The sequence below is a fragment of the Lissotriton vulgaris genome, chromosome 1_2 (assembly GCF_964263255.1).
Source record: "Lissotriton vulgaris chromosome 1_2, aLisVul1.2, whole genome shotgun sequence".
Classification (NCBI taxonomy): domain Eukaryota; kingdom Metazoa; phylum Chordata; class Amphibia; order Caudata; family Salamandridae; genus Lissotriton; species Lissotriton vulgaris.
The window spans coordinates 353833800-353850078 of NC_141686.1; the positions used below are offsets into that span (position 1 = coordinate 353833800).

At 44.4% G+C, this 16279-nt stretch overlaps 1 pseudogene; it reads left to right on the plus strand.

Moving 5' to 3' along the window:
* The first annotated feature begins 7470 nt into the window (after positions 1 to 7470).
* Positions 7471 to 15795, plus strand: LOC147736798 (uncharacterized; annotated as a pseudogene).
* Positions 15796 to 16279: the final 484 nt, after the last annotated feature.

Consider the following 16279-nt stretch of genomic DNA (forward strand, 5'->3'; position numbering starts at 1 on the left):
CTAAATGAACTCAGGAAAACAAAAGAACAAAGGCCGGAGTTCACTTTAGAGGACTGTCAGAGGTTTCAGGACTTCTTCACTAGCAAAATCACAGACCTCATCTCGGAAATTGCCTGTACTCCCATGCATGTCTGTCCCGTACAGACCATCTCGGCCAAGAAGCTGGTGGACAGACCTTTGGACACTCTACCTTCAATTACGAAGGATGAACTGTCCCTGCTTGTGGGGCGAGTTAAGTCTGGCTCCCAGGCCGATCCCTGCCCTCCTGAAGTATTCAAACTGGCTATGCCAGGAATAGAAGAAGAGGTCTTGACTCTCCTGAACTCATCCTTAGCATTAGGCAAGGTCCCGACAGCCTTCAAGGAAGCACGGCTGATCCCTCTGTTAAAAAAAACTGGGGCAGATGTGAAGTGCCTGAAAAATTTCAGGCCTATCTCCCAGATCCCTTTCCTCGCTAAAGTGCTAGAACAGCACGTTTTGTTCGATCTCTCTGACCATCTGGAAAGGAATGGTCTGTTGGAACCAAATCAATCGGGGTTCCGTGCAAATCACAGCACGGAACTGGTCATGCTGTCTATCGTGGATGAGGTTAGGAATAGGGCAGATAAGAAGATACCTGGTGCCCTGGTGTTGTTAGACCTCTCCGCGGCGTTTGACACCGTGTGTCATAAACAACTTCTGTCGCGGTTGAGGGATTTCGACATTCAGGGCACAGCTCATGCCTGGTTTGCATCTTTCCTACAAGGGAGGACGCAAAGAGTACAGCTGGGAGAATTGCACTCCACTGCAACACCAATCTCTTGTGGAGTGCCACAGGGGTCTGCCCTGTCGCCCCTGTTATTTAATATATATCTCCAACCTTTGATTTCACTCCTCAATCAAATGGATTGTCAGGTATATAACTACGCTGACGACACCCAAATCATTATCCAAATGGACAATGCTCCGGGGGCGTCAGCAAGTCTGCAAAATATCCTTAAGCATACAGCTAACTGGATGTCGTTGAACTCCTTAAAAATCAACCCGGATAAGACGGAGGTTTTACCTATTACCATCGCTGGTAATCCATGGCACGACGGGTTTTGGCCAAGGGAACTTGGGCCGCCCCCGGAGCCTGCAGTGGAGGTAAAAAGCCTAGGCATCCATGTGGATGATAAACTATCCATGCGGAAGCAAGTCACCACGGTGGTAGGAACTTGTGTCGGCCTTCTCCGACAACTTAGAAAAATTGCGCCATTATTGTCATTCTCCACCTTGAGATGGGCGGTGTCCGCAATGATACTATCAAGGCTGGACTATGGCAATTCGCTTTATCTGGGACTGCCCCAAAAACTTTTGGACAAGCTTCAAGTGGTGATGAATGATGCCGCTAGGCTCATTTATAAAAAACCTAGGAGCTCGCATGCGTCCCCACTTATGCGCGAGTTACACTGGCAGCCAGTAAGGCAGAGGGTGCTCTTTAAAGGGCTATGTATTGCACATAAATCGCTCTATGGTAAGGCGCCAAGATATATTAAGACCCGCCTGACTCCATACAAACCGGGTAGGTTGTTAAGATCTGCTGAAGCAACTTTTCTCACCCAACCACGCTTCAGATTGGCTACAGTGGGTGGTTGAGCCATCTCTAATACTCTCCCAGCAGTCTGGAATAATCTATCGGCGGATCTGCGAAAGGAATCTAATTTGTTGTCCTTCCGGAAGAAGCTGAAAACTGTTCTTTTCCAGAAGGCCTGGGTTGGGCTATAATTCCTGGAAGGGCTTTTTTAGGAACTTCTGCTGTGCTTACCTGACAAGCGCTTAGAGACCCCCCGGGTTATAACGCGCTATATAAATCGAATAAAATAAATAAATATCGAGTTCTGAGACTGAGATACCAGCCCTCCAGCCTTCTAAATCCCAGGTACTGAACTAACTAACCCCTTACAGAGATTTCTTGAGTCAGATCCTTGGCAAAACAAACTTAACTTAAACTGCTACTTATTTACTCCCGCCCACGTATTAGGCTTAGGTCAGGTACACCGGGGTAGGCGTAGTTAGAAGCACCAGTTGAGAACGATTAGTCAATGTATATATGTATGTATATCTTTTATACATTTTAAGTATCATATGGCTAAGAAACCATATCAATGCTTTTACAGTATTATTTTATAATCCTGCTTTTACTATATGCACTTTACTTAACCTTAAGTATTGCAATTGTAGCGATTCATTTCTCTTGTATGAGAAAAGAGACTGATCAATAAATAACACCTTTTTATTGAACACGCCCGTCTCTTCTTTTCTCTACAATCTGGTGAAACTAAGAATGCACGTATTGACTGAGTAAAATAGCTGTCTTGTGTTTTCACACGACTCTAGAGATATACTCTTGATTAGGGAGAGCAAAGTTGTCATGTTCTATGGTTGTCAGAAACTAAATCCCTTCTTGTCTATCCAGGGAGGTTAAAATCCTCCTTGCCTATTCGAGAAAGTTTCTAGTGAACTCTGAGCTAGCTGGCACACATAACTTTAAGTCTAATATCGTCAGTAGAAGACCTAGTTAACCTCAGTCCTACTTCTATACTATTGAAGATATTATTCCAATGCGCAGAGCCTATTGGGATAATAGGAACTACACTACATGGCGCCCAACGTTTGGTAAGGCGATAAATCTAACGCAAGGCATTAGAGTAACTTAGTCGTGCTTTTTCAGACAGACCCCTTTTTTCCCATAAAACTCCAAAGATGTCTGGAGTGGGTGAAAGGTTAAATCCGCCAAACTTAGTAGGAGGAGACTCCTATGTATGGTTCTTGGTTTATTCAACGTTGAAGGATACACTGTTCCAAAATATTGTGCATCTAATCTTTGTTTCCGTAGAAACCTGATCTACAAATAAACAAAAAAAAACTTCCTGTCAGTAAAATGTCAGACAGTGAAGTAGAAAGGGAGACAGCTAGAGTAGCAGCTCAACTCCTAGCGGATGACAATAGTCTCCTGCAAAATGAACCGGGTGCAATCATCATCCCGGTCACCATAAGAAAAACTATAACTTTAAAACTTATAGAAAATGGACTGACACCAAGAGGTGGTACAGTCATTTTCGTAATTGAGGCACACAAATATCGGCAGACAGAGGTATTCTATTCATGGATAAACTTTCCAGCAGCAAACACTGTAACAAAGGAATTCCACTATTACAAAATAGAGGAACCTCCGAATGAGTACACTCCTTTCGAGGAGGTGGAAATACCACTGAAATACCAAGAGCACCTGCTCTGGTTTAATGGCGCCCTAAAACATAATGACCACATCACCAGGCTCGGTCCACTAGGTAGACCAGGAGCAAAGTGGCCGGTTCCAGCCAGCTACACATCACATGCTGACATTAAAAGAATGTCAAGCGAAGAACTCTTAGTTAAAATAAAAGAATTAACACAGGCATGTAGAGACTTAGTTTAATTGGCAACTGAGGATATAACTTTCCTCCAGAAACTGAAAGAAACAGATATAGCAGAACAACCATTTGAACTTGCCAGAATCATAGAAAAATCCGATGAAGAACTAGGAAGAGATAGTTTGGGTGGGAAACCAGTGAAACCCCAACTAATTGAAAATCCTGAAAAGGTATTTATTAAAAATAATCTAAACACTCCAAAAAAGAGCTGGGATGGAAATAAACAATCCACTCCCAAAGAAAAAAGATTCCAGTCAAGAGGAAGGTCTCCTCGGCGGAGAGAAAGATCTCTGGACCAAGGACACAAGTCTCCCCAAAGGGCGCCCTCTGAGAAAAGGTACAACCTTAGAAATAGGGATAATTTAAAGAAACCTGATAGATATCAAGATATTGATACACGTCCCTCTCGATCTTTTCAGACTTCCTCGCAGAAATCGGAAAGAAGAGGACGGTCAGAACACAGGGTAGAGCACGTCAAGTCCAAAGACAAAGAACCTGCTCATCAAAGTAAAAAAATACAATTTCCAAAGAAGAAGGTAGCCAGTATTAAAGTAATCAAACATGCCGAAGATACTGAGGACACAGCTGAAAAACGGAGAATGGGCTCAGACAATGCTAGACAGCGCAGCAGAAGTGAGCATAGCTCGCAAGATCCTGATGAATCATCTGGAGACAGTGGACACGAATGAATACATTCAGGTGGAAACTGCAGATACCAGAGTTAGCAAACCTCATAAGATATATGAAATAACATTGCGTATAGAGGGAGATAAGACTAGGAAAATAAGGGGTCTATTTTGGGATAATCTCTCCAAGGGCTATGACAACCCTCTAGCTGAAAAAGACTGGCCACCGGAGTTTGTCAGGGAGTGCCCTCATGGCGAAGAAATGATTATGCCTGCCTTCTCAAATCATATTCCAATTCATAAAAAATATACACTCGCAAAAAAGTGGGCAGTAGCCCAAGCTCCTGCATTATATAAAAACCATGTGGGATTGGATGAGGACTCTCCTCCTCACAAAATCCAGTTAAAATCTCAACCTACTGCGCAGAGGCAGTACCCAATTAAGCAAGAAGCTAAAAAACAGGTAAAAGGGATCTAGATCAACTTGAATACCAGGGGGTGATTGAAACTTGCACCTCACAAATGAACAATCCTTTGTTTCCTGTCTCCAAACCAGATGATTCATATCGTCTTGTTTTGGACTACAGACACTTGAACTCATGTTGCAAGACCTTTGCAGTACAAAACTCACACAGTGCAGCACTAATGAACAGCATAGTGCGCAAAACATACAAAACAACATTAGACATCTCTAATGGATTCTTTTGTCAAAATATAGCACCAGAAAGCAGATATTTGACCGCGTTCTCAATAAACGGCTCGCAAAAAAATTTCGGTCGTTTGTCACAGGGGTTCAAGAACAGCCCAGGATTATTCTCAGCGAGAGTAACAGAGTTACTACAAATATATGATGATGAGGCATTATCTTATGTCGATGACATTTATCTAACAGATGATGACTTGGATACTCACTTAAAAAGAGTGAACACCATAATACTTGGGTTCGCAGCAGAGGGTTACAAATTCAACTTCAAAAAGTCAAGAATTGCCCATCTAACTGTCCTGTTTTTAGGATATGAATTATCAAGTGAAGGCAAAAGCCTGGCAGACAATTTCCTAGAGAAATGTGCTATAATCCAAGCACCTAGAACGCTAAAAAACTTACAATCAATTCTAGGTTTCCTAAATTTCGGAAGAACTTACATTATAAATTATGCAGAGAGGGTTAAACCCCTCTATGATCTAATAAAACCAGATTTTAAAAGAATCAATTGGACTCAAAAACACACAGAAATTTTGAGATCTTTACAAACAGACATGTTAGTTAAAACAAAACTACAAACACGCGACAACACACGCAACCTTGTGATTCGAGTCATCCCAGGAAGATGCGGATTCACATACCTAACCTCTAATGAGGGAGAAACGGTACCAATAGCATACAAATCACACTTGTACACAAAAGCTGAAATGAAATTTAGCCCAACGGGAAAAATTCTAACCACGGTACAGACTGCTGTAGCGAAAGAAAGAGCCCTAGCACAAGGTAAACGAATAATCATCGTGACACCAATACCAGCCCTGGAGGCGGTAACAAAGGCAAGCATTCCGAATGCTAAAGCACTACATCCGAGATGGATACAGTGGGCTAATTCCCTTGCTGCAACAGACGCGGTATACGAATTTGATCCTAATTTAAAAACACAAGAATTTCTCCAATATGAATTTGAATGTCCTCTGCCGACCGAAATCCTGCCTCTAGAACATTACGGCTGTATAATATATACGGACGGATCAGCACAACCCGCAGTTGGGGGTAAACATGCTTACAGTGCTGCGTGCGCGATTGTTAAAGGTCGCTGGCACGAAGGGAAATTTAGACCACTGGTAACTAAAACACAATCTCTAGGAGATTGTACAGCTCAGCGAGCTGAACTACTAGCATTCAAGATGGCGCTTGAAAATACCGATCGAGAATTCCCCACACTCATAGTGTGCGATTCATATTATTGCGTTCAGTCTTACAATGAATACTTGCAGATCTGGGTTCAGAACGGTTTTAAAGATGCAAAAGGTGGCACAATCAAGCATAAAATGCTTTGGGAACAAGTAGTTCTTTTACAAAAAGAACTACAAAAGACTCACGTGATACATACACTGAGTCATCAACGTGATGGCGTTCACGTTGCAGGGAATTCATTGGCTGATGAGGCCGCGAAGGCAGCTGTGCAAACGGCTTCCGTAGCTGCCATCACCCGGTCAAAAACAAAAATAGACAGCGAAATATTACAGGCTGTCTGCGCTACGGTAAAAGATGCGATAGAAACACTCCCGAAAGGCTTTCCAGTAAAGTACTCATACATAACTGATGCGAATAATGTTCCATTTGCTTGAATCCCTGGAGTGGGGGATAGGGCAATTCCAAACATGGAACATAGGTTAGGACTCATTATAGCGGCACACGAAGGGCTTGCTTCTGTACATGCTGGCGTTTCAGCCACAGTATCATTATTAAAACAGAGATACTGGTGGCCAAGAATGAGAAGACAAACTAGGAACTATGTTCTAGAATGTGAAATATGTCAAAGAATGAAGGTATCAACAGTGAAACGACCAGCACAGACGCCCCTTCTAATCTCAGATAAACCATTAGCCTGTGTTTACCTGGACCACTGCGGTCCCTTACAAAGGGATGGTAACTATAAATATATCATGGTCGCAGTGGATTCATGCACGAGATTCATATGGATGTGGCCCCAGCGATCGGCTGACGCCAGAACTGTTATAAAGGATTTGCGAGTCTTTATCGGCACATACGCAATTGGCATACTACATTCTGACCAGGGTCCTGCTTTTAGCTCTCGAGCTTATAAGGAGGCCATGACCAGCATGGGCATTGCATTGCAGTACTCTTGTCCCTTTCATCCTGAGGGAAACGGAATTGTGGAAAGAAAAAACCGTGACATAAAGCAATCTATAACGGCAAAGGTATTAGGTTCGGGAGCTGGGTGGGTCAAACATTTAATAAGTGTCCAACGTAGTCTTAATAATCTGCCAAGAAATTCTCTGAGAGGTCTCAGTCCGTACGAATTATTGTTTGGCACTAGAATGTTAATCCAGGACTTGGATAGTCAAACTTCAGTGGTGAAAGAAAAATGCTTTGATATCAAAGATCGTTTGGCTATTTTACAGGACTTAAATGAAACAAGAAAAGACCTGAGCAACATAAAGTTGAAACAGCAGCCAATAACCACTGAAGAGAAACCACCTGTCCCAGCAAGGCCTGTCTGGATTCCAAAAATCGGGGATCTGGTCAGAGAGAAGATCACGGTAAAGAAGGAATTTGGGCCTTCTTACAGAAAAGCAGTTCCTGTCTTGTCTGTCAACGGGACAAGATCAGTAGTACTACCGCCCCTTGCTGGTAAAAAGGAGAACCGAGTTGTATCCATCGACCTGGTTAAACCACAATCATGTGGCCGATAACAAGTAGTAGGCCAAGTGGACTCCCAAGAAGTAGTAGAACACCAAAGTTTGCTACAAAAACAGAGGTTCAAACTGAAAGACTAATCACATCTGATAAACCTACAGTGATTCAACAAGGACTATGCAACAAAGCCATGGAACTTAAACCTCTTGAAACCCAAATCAAAATTTCACATCAAGAAACACCATTCTACAGTGATGTAACTATTGACTATGCTAATGAAACAAAGCAAATACCAATTGACAGAACAGCATCCGGCTACTTCATCAACTTCGATGATTTTTCTGAGGATCCAAGTGAACCTAAGGTATAGCCAACAACAAAAACTTTTAAAGACAAAGCGAAGGAACTCTATCATCAACTAAAAGAAACCTATCTGATTTCTCCATGGATTGAAATTTGGGTGGCACTAGGTGTATTTGTCCTCATACTTTGGCTCATCATGGTACTATGCTTGGGACACTTCATTGAGGGAAAATATGCTACAATGGACACAGCAAGTCAGAATATCAACTTGGTCTTAAAACCACACAAGTCTTCACACATCGAGAAAAGAGAACTTTCTTCAGTAAACTTCACAGCCAATCCTATACCCGGTGGGGTAGCATGGGACAAAACTGAGTACGAAATATATGGTCCGGTTGAGCTCCTGAAGTATCCACATCAATTCAAGATTTCATTGAATGACTTTGTAAAACCAAGCACATTCGCTGATGATTGGGACTTTGAAAGTATTAATGATATGATGTCTGATCTAGTGATGTCTGCTAAATTTACAGAACATGATTATTTGCAAGGTTCATCTAATTACGATCAAATGTTTTGTTTCAACCATTATGGTAACCATTATCTGCATAAATCTACTCAACCTAGAAATGTTTTAAATTATAACCAATGGGAACATTGTGCAACTCCACCAAAAGGCAGTTCAAAAACATTTTATGATAAATATTCATACTTTTCAGGGTTTAACACAAGTAATGCAGAAACATTCTATTTCAAATTGTTAAATAAGACAGGAGTGAAAACCATGCTTACGAACACAAAATTGATATATTCGGACTCATTTTTTGAAAAAATGAATACATTCGGTTTTGATTTCTGGAACAATAATATTGAAACGAAAACGATCTGGGGCACAGAAGATTGGCAAGTGCAAGGTACAGAATCATTATTTAGAGCCTGCATGATCCCAGAACAAATTATATTTTTGAATGACACAATTCAACAGACTACCTGTCTTGGCCTAGCCAAAATCAAAGACTTAAACAAACCGTCTATTCCAAAGCCAACACCTGACAGTAATAGCACTATAGATGTTGAGATAGACGTATCCCATATTTTAAACCAAAACAGAACACATCCTGATTGGAAACAATGGTTGATCTGGCCCACAGACACAAATAACTGTCAAGACAGATTCCTGAACAAAATACAGGGGTTCACATTGACCAGGCCAGACCCTAGATACTCCCAGAGACAACATCCAGGGATTGTAACTACTTACAGTGTGGGGAAACTGTGCCTTCAATGGCTACATACATCCACACTTGCAGAAATTAAGCAACACTTAACTTTACTTAAAGAAGGTGCTGACTTGCGTGATTTCATTATGGGACCGCGCAAACAGTGTCAAAAACGTTTCATAGCGGCCTCTATATATGCAGCTTATAACGAAGCTTGGAAAGAAACTCAAATTGAGACAGCAGAAAAAATACGGGAAATTGACCGTGTTAATTTGGAAAAATCACTTTCTGTTGTGGACAATGGGTTAATGACTCTGTCTTCCAGAATATATTCACTGGACAGTATTGTATCTTCTGCAATCGATATAATAGAGCAAGACTTACTGATGTTGCAACACGGTCAGTCTCAATTACGTTCTATTGTACAGCTTGGCTGGACGTTACAAAATCTGCGTTCAGGCTATGTGCCTTGGCGTTTAATCAACACAACGTCACTATTCAATATCTTTAACCTTACTGATAAACAAATCAGTTTGGCACAAAAGGGTGCTGATTATACAATTCTGAGCATTGAAAAACTTGAGAGATTACCATTGACAATGTCAGAACGACCTGTCATTGAATGGATAACACATGGGATAATAAATATTCCGATAACAACTTTCCAGTTTCAATACTGCCAAAAATATATACAGGCAGGCCAGTATGAAAGGTTGGGTAAAGGATACATTAAGTCAACATGGAACTTGCCCTATACACACACATGTGTCAGTAATAAAGGACAGAGTGTATTTCTTAGTGGTAATAATTGTGAAAAATCACTAAGTGGTATACTTCTGTGTCAGGGTATAAGTTTGCATGGGGCCTGTGAAGGGACTTCAAATAACCTTTCATGTCACCAGCTCGGCACACCTGCAACACAAATAGAACCATTCTTTAGAAGACTTTCGAACGGGAGTTACATTCTAATTGTAGATCACAGATGTTGTGGCTTGCTGCCAGGAAAACCTTATCTAGTAAGCGTGACTTCCAGGGTCATGTGCTGTGAAAGAGTATTGTTCCTGAATGATGCTCCAGACAGGGAGGGAAGGTTATGGCCCAGTTTAAAAATCTCTTCTATTCGAATTGATACTTTAAGCAGAATGAAGACAGTGCTCCTACAGACGCCAACCCATTTGACGTCATCAAAAGAAACGTATGATCTCCAAGTTGCAAGGACAACGGCAGAGATTCATTCATTGTTATCAACAAATTGCCTCCTACACTTCGCAGAAATGCTAAACGAAATTCTAAACATTTCTGATACGAGTGGTATCGCGAGTGTATTTAAGACAGTTTTTTCAGGAGCTTTAACCCCATTCAAAGCGATCCTGGGTATTTTTCCAAATTTCGTCCATTCCATCTTTGGCAGACTACCAATCCTGTTGGGACTAGTAGCAGGCATTTTATTTTTGCTACTGTTGCTTCGCTATGGCAAGCCATGTCACAGACAAGACTCCAGCAACAATGGAAGAAACGATCCTAGCTATACGCTACCGGGACCGCATAACTAAAGTCCTTGGATTAGCCCGGCTACGAGATCTGAATATGACCTGGTTTCTTTTGTTCAGACCCTTATGGCAGAATTGTGTTATGCCTGTATTAAGGTGCATGCTATGCGGCGAGGAATGCGTGTTGGACACCTGTCTCACACTACAATCAGAAGTGCCATTGGATGCAGAAATTTTGTTGAGTCCAGTAACGGCTCATGCATTGTGCTGTCCCCAGCGGTTACCTATCCTGATGACGGCATTCGTGGAGACTTCACCACTACGATTGAAGGGTAGTGAAGTACAAGATGAAAGCAGCATCGATCAGGTACGACCTTCTGTCAGCTATGCTGATCAAACCATCACTGAAAGCGATCATGCCCATGACTGCATGGTAGCAACATTTTCCAACCTAGTCGAACTTTCACCAAAAGCTGTAGACTGTTTTTTCAATAGTCTATCTGAAATGATGTTTTCACCAGAACAGAGAGAATAACTTTAAGCAACGTGCACACAGCGTTCCCTGAACTCTGAATTTGGCCTTCAACTTTAAAAACAAAGCCACTAAGAATTTTTTCCCGTCTTCCCCTGAAAACGAGAACTTTTTCTCCAAATCCAAAATATTTACCTTTTTGGCACTTATCTTCTGCTTAAAGTAAAACTATTCTTAGAGAACAGAGCTTCTATTTATAGGAACTCTAGAGACATTACCTCAACCTCAACCTCTAGCTTATTTACAAGTAAATTGTATTTTTATGTGATGAAGTGGTCTCGCACTTTTTCTTCTGTATTAAGAGCCATTTCATGTGTAATTTTCGCTTATCATTCATGCTGATTTAAAATGTGCATCATTCTTTGCATTATTATACTGCTTGATTGCATACAGTAGCTATACTCATTTTTTGTGTATTTCGCAATACCAATTTTCAAATGCAAATTAATGTATTTTGGGGTGGTTCGGTATACACATGCACTGTTAGTTATGTTTACTATTGCTTAGGTTAGTAAATATGGACATAAATTCCGTGGAGTGGGTGTAGTATGTTTATCTAGGGATCTGTATCGATACTCCTATTTCTGACCCTTGTCCGGTTAATAAATCACTAATGGCCATACAACGGCACAGAAACCCGTTTTCTGATTAGGTCATAGCGCATGCTATCACATTAGGCAAGCACTATTCCTCCAGCCCCCCCTAGAAAGCATACCGAGTTCTCAAAACAAATCAAACCTCCAGCAGACCTGGGAAATCCCAGCAGCTATTGTTTTGATTCAGCCGAGAACTTCAGTAAAGAATGTAAGAACGACCAGTTCTTATGACATCCTTATTGACGTATTATGTCCATCCTTACGTCAAACTCGGCACCTTTCAGGTATAAATAATACCGACATTGCCCTAAGCAAACACACGGTGGTGACGAGCTTAGAGCAGCGCTACTTGCCGGAGAGCCCAGCTGATGCAGAAAGCCCACGGACGCTGCCCCTCCCTTTTGACGCGCTGAGAGAGACACTGCCTTTTCTCCTGCCGAGAAATCCAGCCTCCGGCGTTTCCAGCCGCCCTCGCGGGTAACTGGGATATCGAGTTCTGAGACTGAGATACCAGCCCTCCAGCCTTCTAAATCACAGGTACTGAACTGACTAACCCCTTACAGAGAATTCTTGAGTCAGATCCTTGGCAAAACAAACTTAACTTAAACTGCTACTTATTTACTCCCGCCCACGTATTAGGCTTAGGTCAGGTACACCGGGGTAGGCGTAGTTAGAAGCACCAGTTGAGAACGATTAGTCAATGTATATATGTATGTATATCTTTTATCCATTTTAAGTATCATATGGCTAAGAAACCATATCAATGCTTTTACAGTATTATTTTATAATCCTGCTTTTACTATATGCACTTTACTTAACCTTAAGTATTGCAATTGTAGCGATTCATTTCTCTTGTATGAGAAAAGAGACTGATCAATAAATAACACCTTTTTATTGAACACGCCCGTCTCTTCTTTTCACTACAATCTGGTGAAACTAAGAATGCACGTATTGACTGAGTAAAATAGCTGTCTTTTGTTTTCACACGACTCTAGAGATATACTCTTGATTAGGGAGAGCAAAGTTGTCATGTTCTATGGTTGCCAGAAACTAAATCCCTTCTTGTCTATCCAGGGAGGTTAAAATCCTCCTTGCCTATTCGGGAGAGTTTCTAGTGAACTCTGAGCTAGCTGGCACACATAACTTTAAGTCTAATATCGTCAGTAGAAGACCTAGTTAACCTCAGTCCTACGTCTATACTATTGAAGATATTATTCCAATGCGCAGAGCCTATTGGGATAATAGGAACTACACTACAAGGCACTCTCGTATACAGACCCCCGGGACCACGCACACAATTCAGCGACGACATCACGGACTTCATCAGCCCGCACGCCCTCCCCTCCGCTGACTACATGCTCCTAGGGGACCTCAACTTCCACCTGCAGAACAACAAGGACCGCAACACCGCCGCCCTGCTGGACAACCTCGCCAACCTCGGACTCAAGCAACTGGTCAACACCCCCACCCACTACGCCGGCCACACGCTTGATCCCGTCTTCTCTTCCAGCAAGCACATCACCTTCAGCCACTCCACCGGAATCCACTGGACCGACCACAGCTGCGTCCACTTCAGCTTCAGAAGAACCACGACCCACCACCACCCGCAATAGGTTCCTCACAGGAGCTGCTGCAAGATCACCGCCGAGCAGCTCACCACCTCCCTCAGCCAGAACCCACCCGCCAGCACAACGAACCCCAACGAAGCAGCCCGCAACTTCACGCAGTGGCTGACCGCCTGCGCCGACGACCTCGCGCCAATGAAGAATCCTCCCAGCAGACCCAGAAGCAAGAAGGCCTCCTGGTTCACCGACGAACTCAAGGACTCCAAAAAGAACTGCCGCACCCTCTAAAAAACCTGGCTCCGCGACCAGACCACAGACAACATGACCGCCCTCAAACACGCCACCCGCAAGCACCACCAGCTTATCCGCACCACCAAGAAGAAACCACTGAAGGAACGACTGGACAACAACGCCCACGACAACAAGGAACTCTTCAACATCGTCAAGGAGTTCTCCAACCCAAGCACCGGCAACAACGACATCACTCCTTCACAAGATCTCTGCGACTCTCTCGCCTCGTTCTTCCACCGCAAGATCGCCGACATCCACAACAGCTTTGACGCAACATCCACACACCCTACCGCCGAACCAACGCCCCCCACCGCCACCCTCCGCACCTGGACCACGGTGACCACCGAAGACACAGCCCGCACGATGAGCACCATCCACTCTGGATCTCCAACTGACCCCTGCCCCCACCACGTCTTCAACAAGGCCGACTCCACCATCGCACCCCAACTCCGGAACATCATCAACACCTCCTTCAACACCGCCACCTTCCCGGAGAGCTGGAATGAAGCCGAGCTCAGCGCCCTACTGAAGAAACCAACAGCGGACCGCACCGACCTCAAGAACTTCCACCCCATCTCGCTCCTCCCTTTTCCTGCCAAAGTCATCGAGAAGACCGTCAACAGACAGCTTGCCGCCTTCCTCGAGGCGAACGGATCCCTCGACCCCCCGCAGTCCGGTTTCAGAGCCAACCACAGCACCAAGACCGCCCTCATCGCAGCCACCGACGACATCCGAGCCCTGCTCGACAACGGGGAAACAGCGGCACTCATCTTCCTGGACCTCTCTGCAGCGTTCGACACTGTCTGCCACCGCACCCTAGTTCAACGCCTAAGCAACATCGGTATCCAAGAGAAGGCACTGGAGTGGATCATCTCGTTCCTCGCCGGAAGAACACAGAGAGTTCGCCTCCCCCTGTTTCGATCCGAGGCCACCGAAGTCATCTGCGGCGTCCCGCAAGGATCATCACTCAGCCCCACCCTCTTCAACGTCTACATGAGACCTCTTGCAGCCATCGCACGCCAGCACAACCTCAACATCATCTCCTACGCCGACGACACACAGCTGATCCTCTCTCTCACCCGAGACCCCAACACCGCCAGAACCAGTCTACACGAAGGGATGAAAGACGTCGCCGAATGGATGAAGAACAGCCGCCTGAAACTGAACTCAGACAAGACGGAAGTCCTCATCTTGGGACCATCGCCCTCCGCATGGGACGACTCCTGGTGGCCCCCCGCCCTGGGCACCACTCCCAAGCCAACAGACCACGCACGCAACCTGGGCTTCATCCTGGACTCCTCCCTCTCGATGACCAGACAAGTCAACGCCGTCTCCTCATCATGCTTCCGCTGGATCCCGACCGAAACCAGGAAGACGGTCACCCAGGCACTCGTCACCAGCCGACTGGACTACGGAAACACCCTCTACGCCCGAACCACAGCCAAGCTACAGAAAAGACTCCAACGCATCCAGAACGCCTCCGCTTGACTCATCCTGGACATCCCCCGACGCAGCCACATCTCCGGCCACCTGAGGGACCTGCACTGGCTCCCCGTCAGCAAGAGGATCACGTTCAGGCTCCTCACCCATGCACACAAGTCTCTCCACGACCTGGGCCCCAAGTACCTCAACGGCCGCCTGACCTTCTACACGCCCACCCGTCAACTACGTTCCACTAGCCTCGCCCTCGCCGCCGTACCACGCATCCGAAGAGCCACCGCCGGAGGCAGATCCTTCTCCTACCTGGCGGCCAAGACATGGAACTCCCTACCCATCCACCTTCGGCTGACCCAGGACCATCTCACCTTCAGGAGACAACTCAAGACCTGGCTGTTCGAGCAATAGCGGACCCCTTCCCCCAAGCGCCTTGAGAACCTTCCGGGTGAGTAGTGCGCTATACAAATGTTATGATTGATTGATTGATTGATTGGATTCAACTTTCAAAAAGTTTTATTTTAAGACAATCCATGAGGCTGCTTCTTTGGTGGTGAGTAAGCTTTGAACAAGCATAATCCTCGCCTCCGCTTTCTGACATAGAATGAGAAATGTCCTAGTTCACACAAAGAAAAGTTTCAATTCTATTAAGGACGCGGAGGCAAGGATTATCCCACCCTGGCTTTGTCTAGCCTTTCACCCCCTGGATTGTGGGTTCCAGTGATTGTTTCTTCAATTGAGAGAAGTATTAATTTTCTGGAGTTTTCGGTGTATATATATGACTGTACTGCTTTTGCATGATGTTCCTTTTGCATCTCTTCCTGACATTTTCTGTGTTTATCCACATCGCAATGTGATTCTGATGTATTCCACATTGTACTGGACAAGATATTACTATTTTCTCTCTTCCCTAGGCTTCGATCAGAAAACGGACTAGCGGGTAGAGGACTTCTTTCCATCAGCAGCAACGAAAGAGGAAGGACTAACGGCGGGGGATGCCTTTATGCTGTTGCATGGACTACTATTGGTTATTGTGTTACCATGACCACCGCTAAGCATGTTGGGCAGGGTAGTTTATGGTTGTTGTTTTTTTCACTGTGCTTTTAACTTGCGGTCCAATAAAAATGGAGAAAGGACTAGCATAATCCTCGCCTCCGCGTCCTTAATAGAATTGAAACTTTCCTTTCTGTGAACTAGTAACTTTCTCATTCCTAGAGTGAAAGTATTTTTTACCTTTTGAGTGTTTCAGGCTCATTTATGTGAAAATACTTCGGTGACTAGGGCAGTCTGCGCATATGCGGAGAAGCAGTGCGTGACGTTAGATTGTGAGAAGGACTTCAGGGTCAGCAACGGCAGAGTCAGCAGCACCGGATCCCGAGTGACAATGACAGTGCGCATGCATGCCGTCACACGCAAGCGCA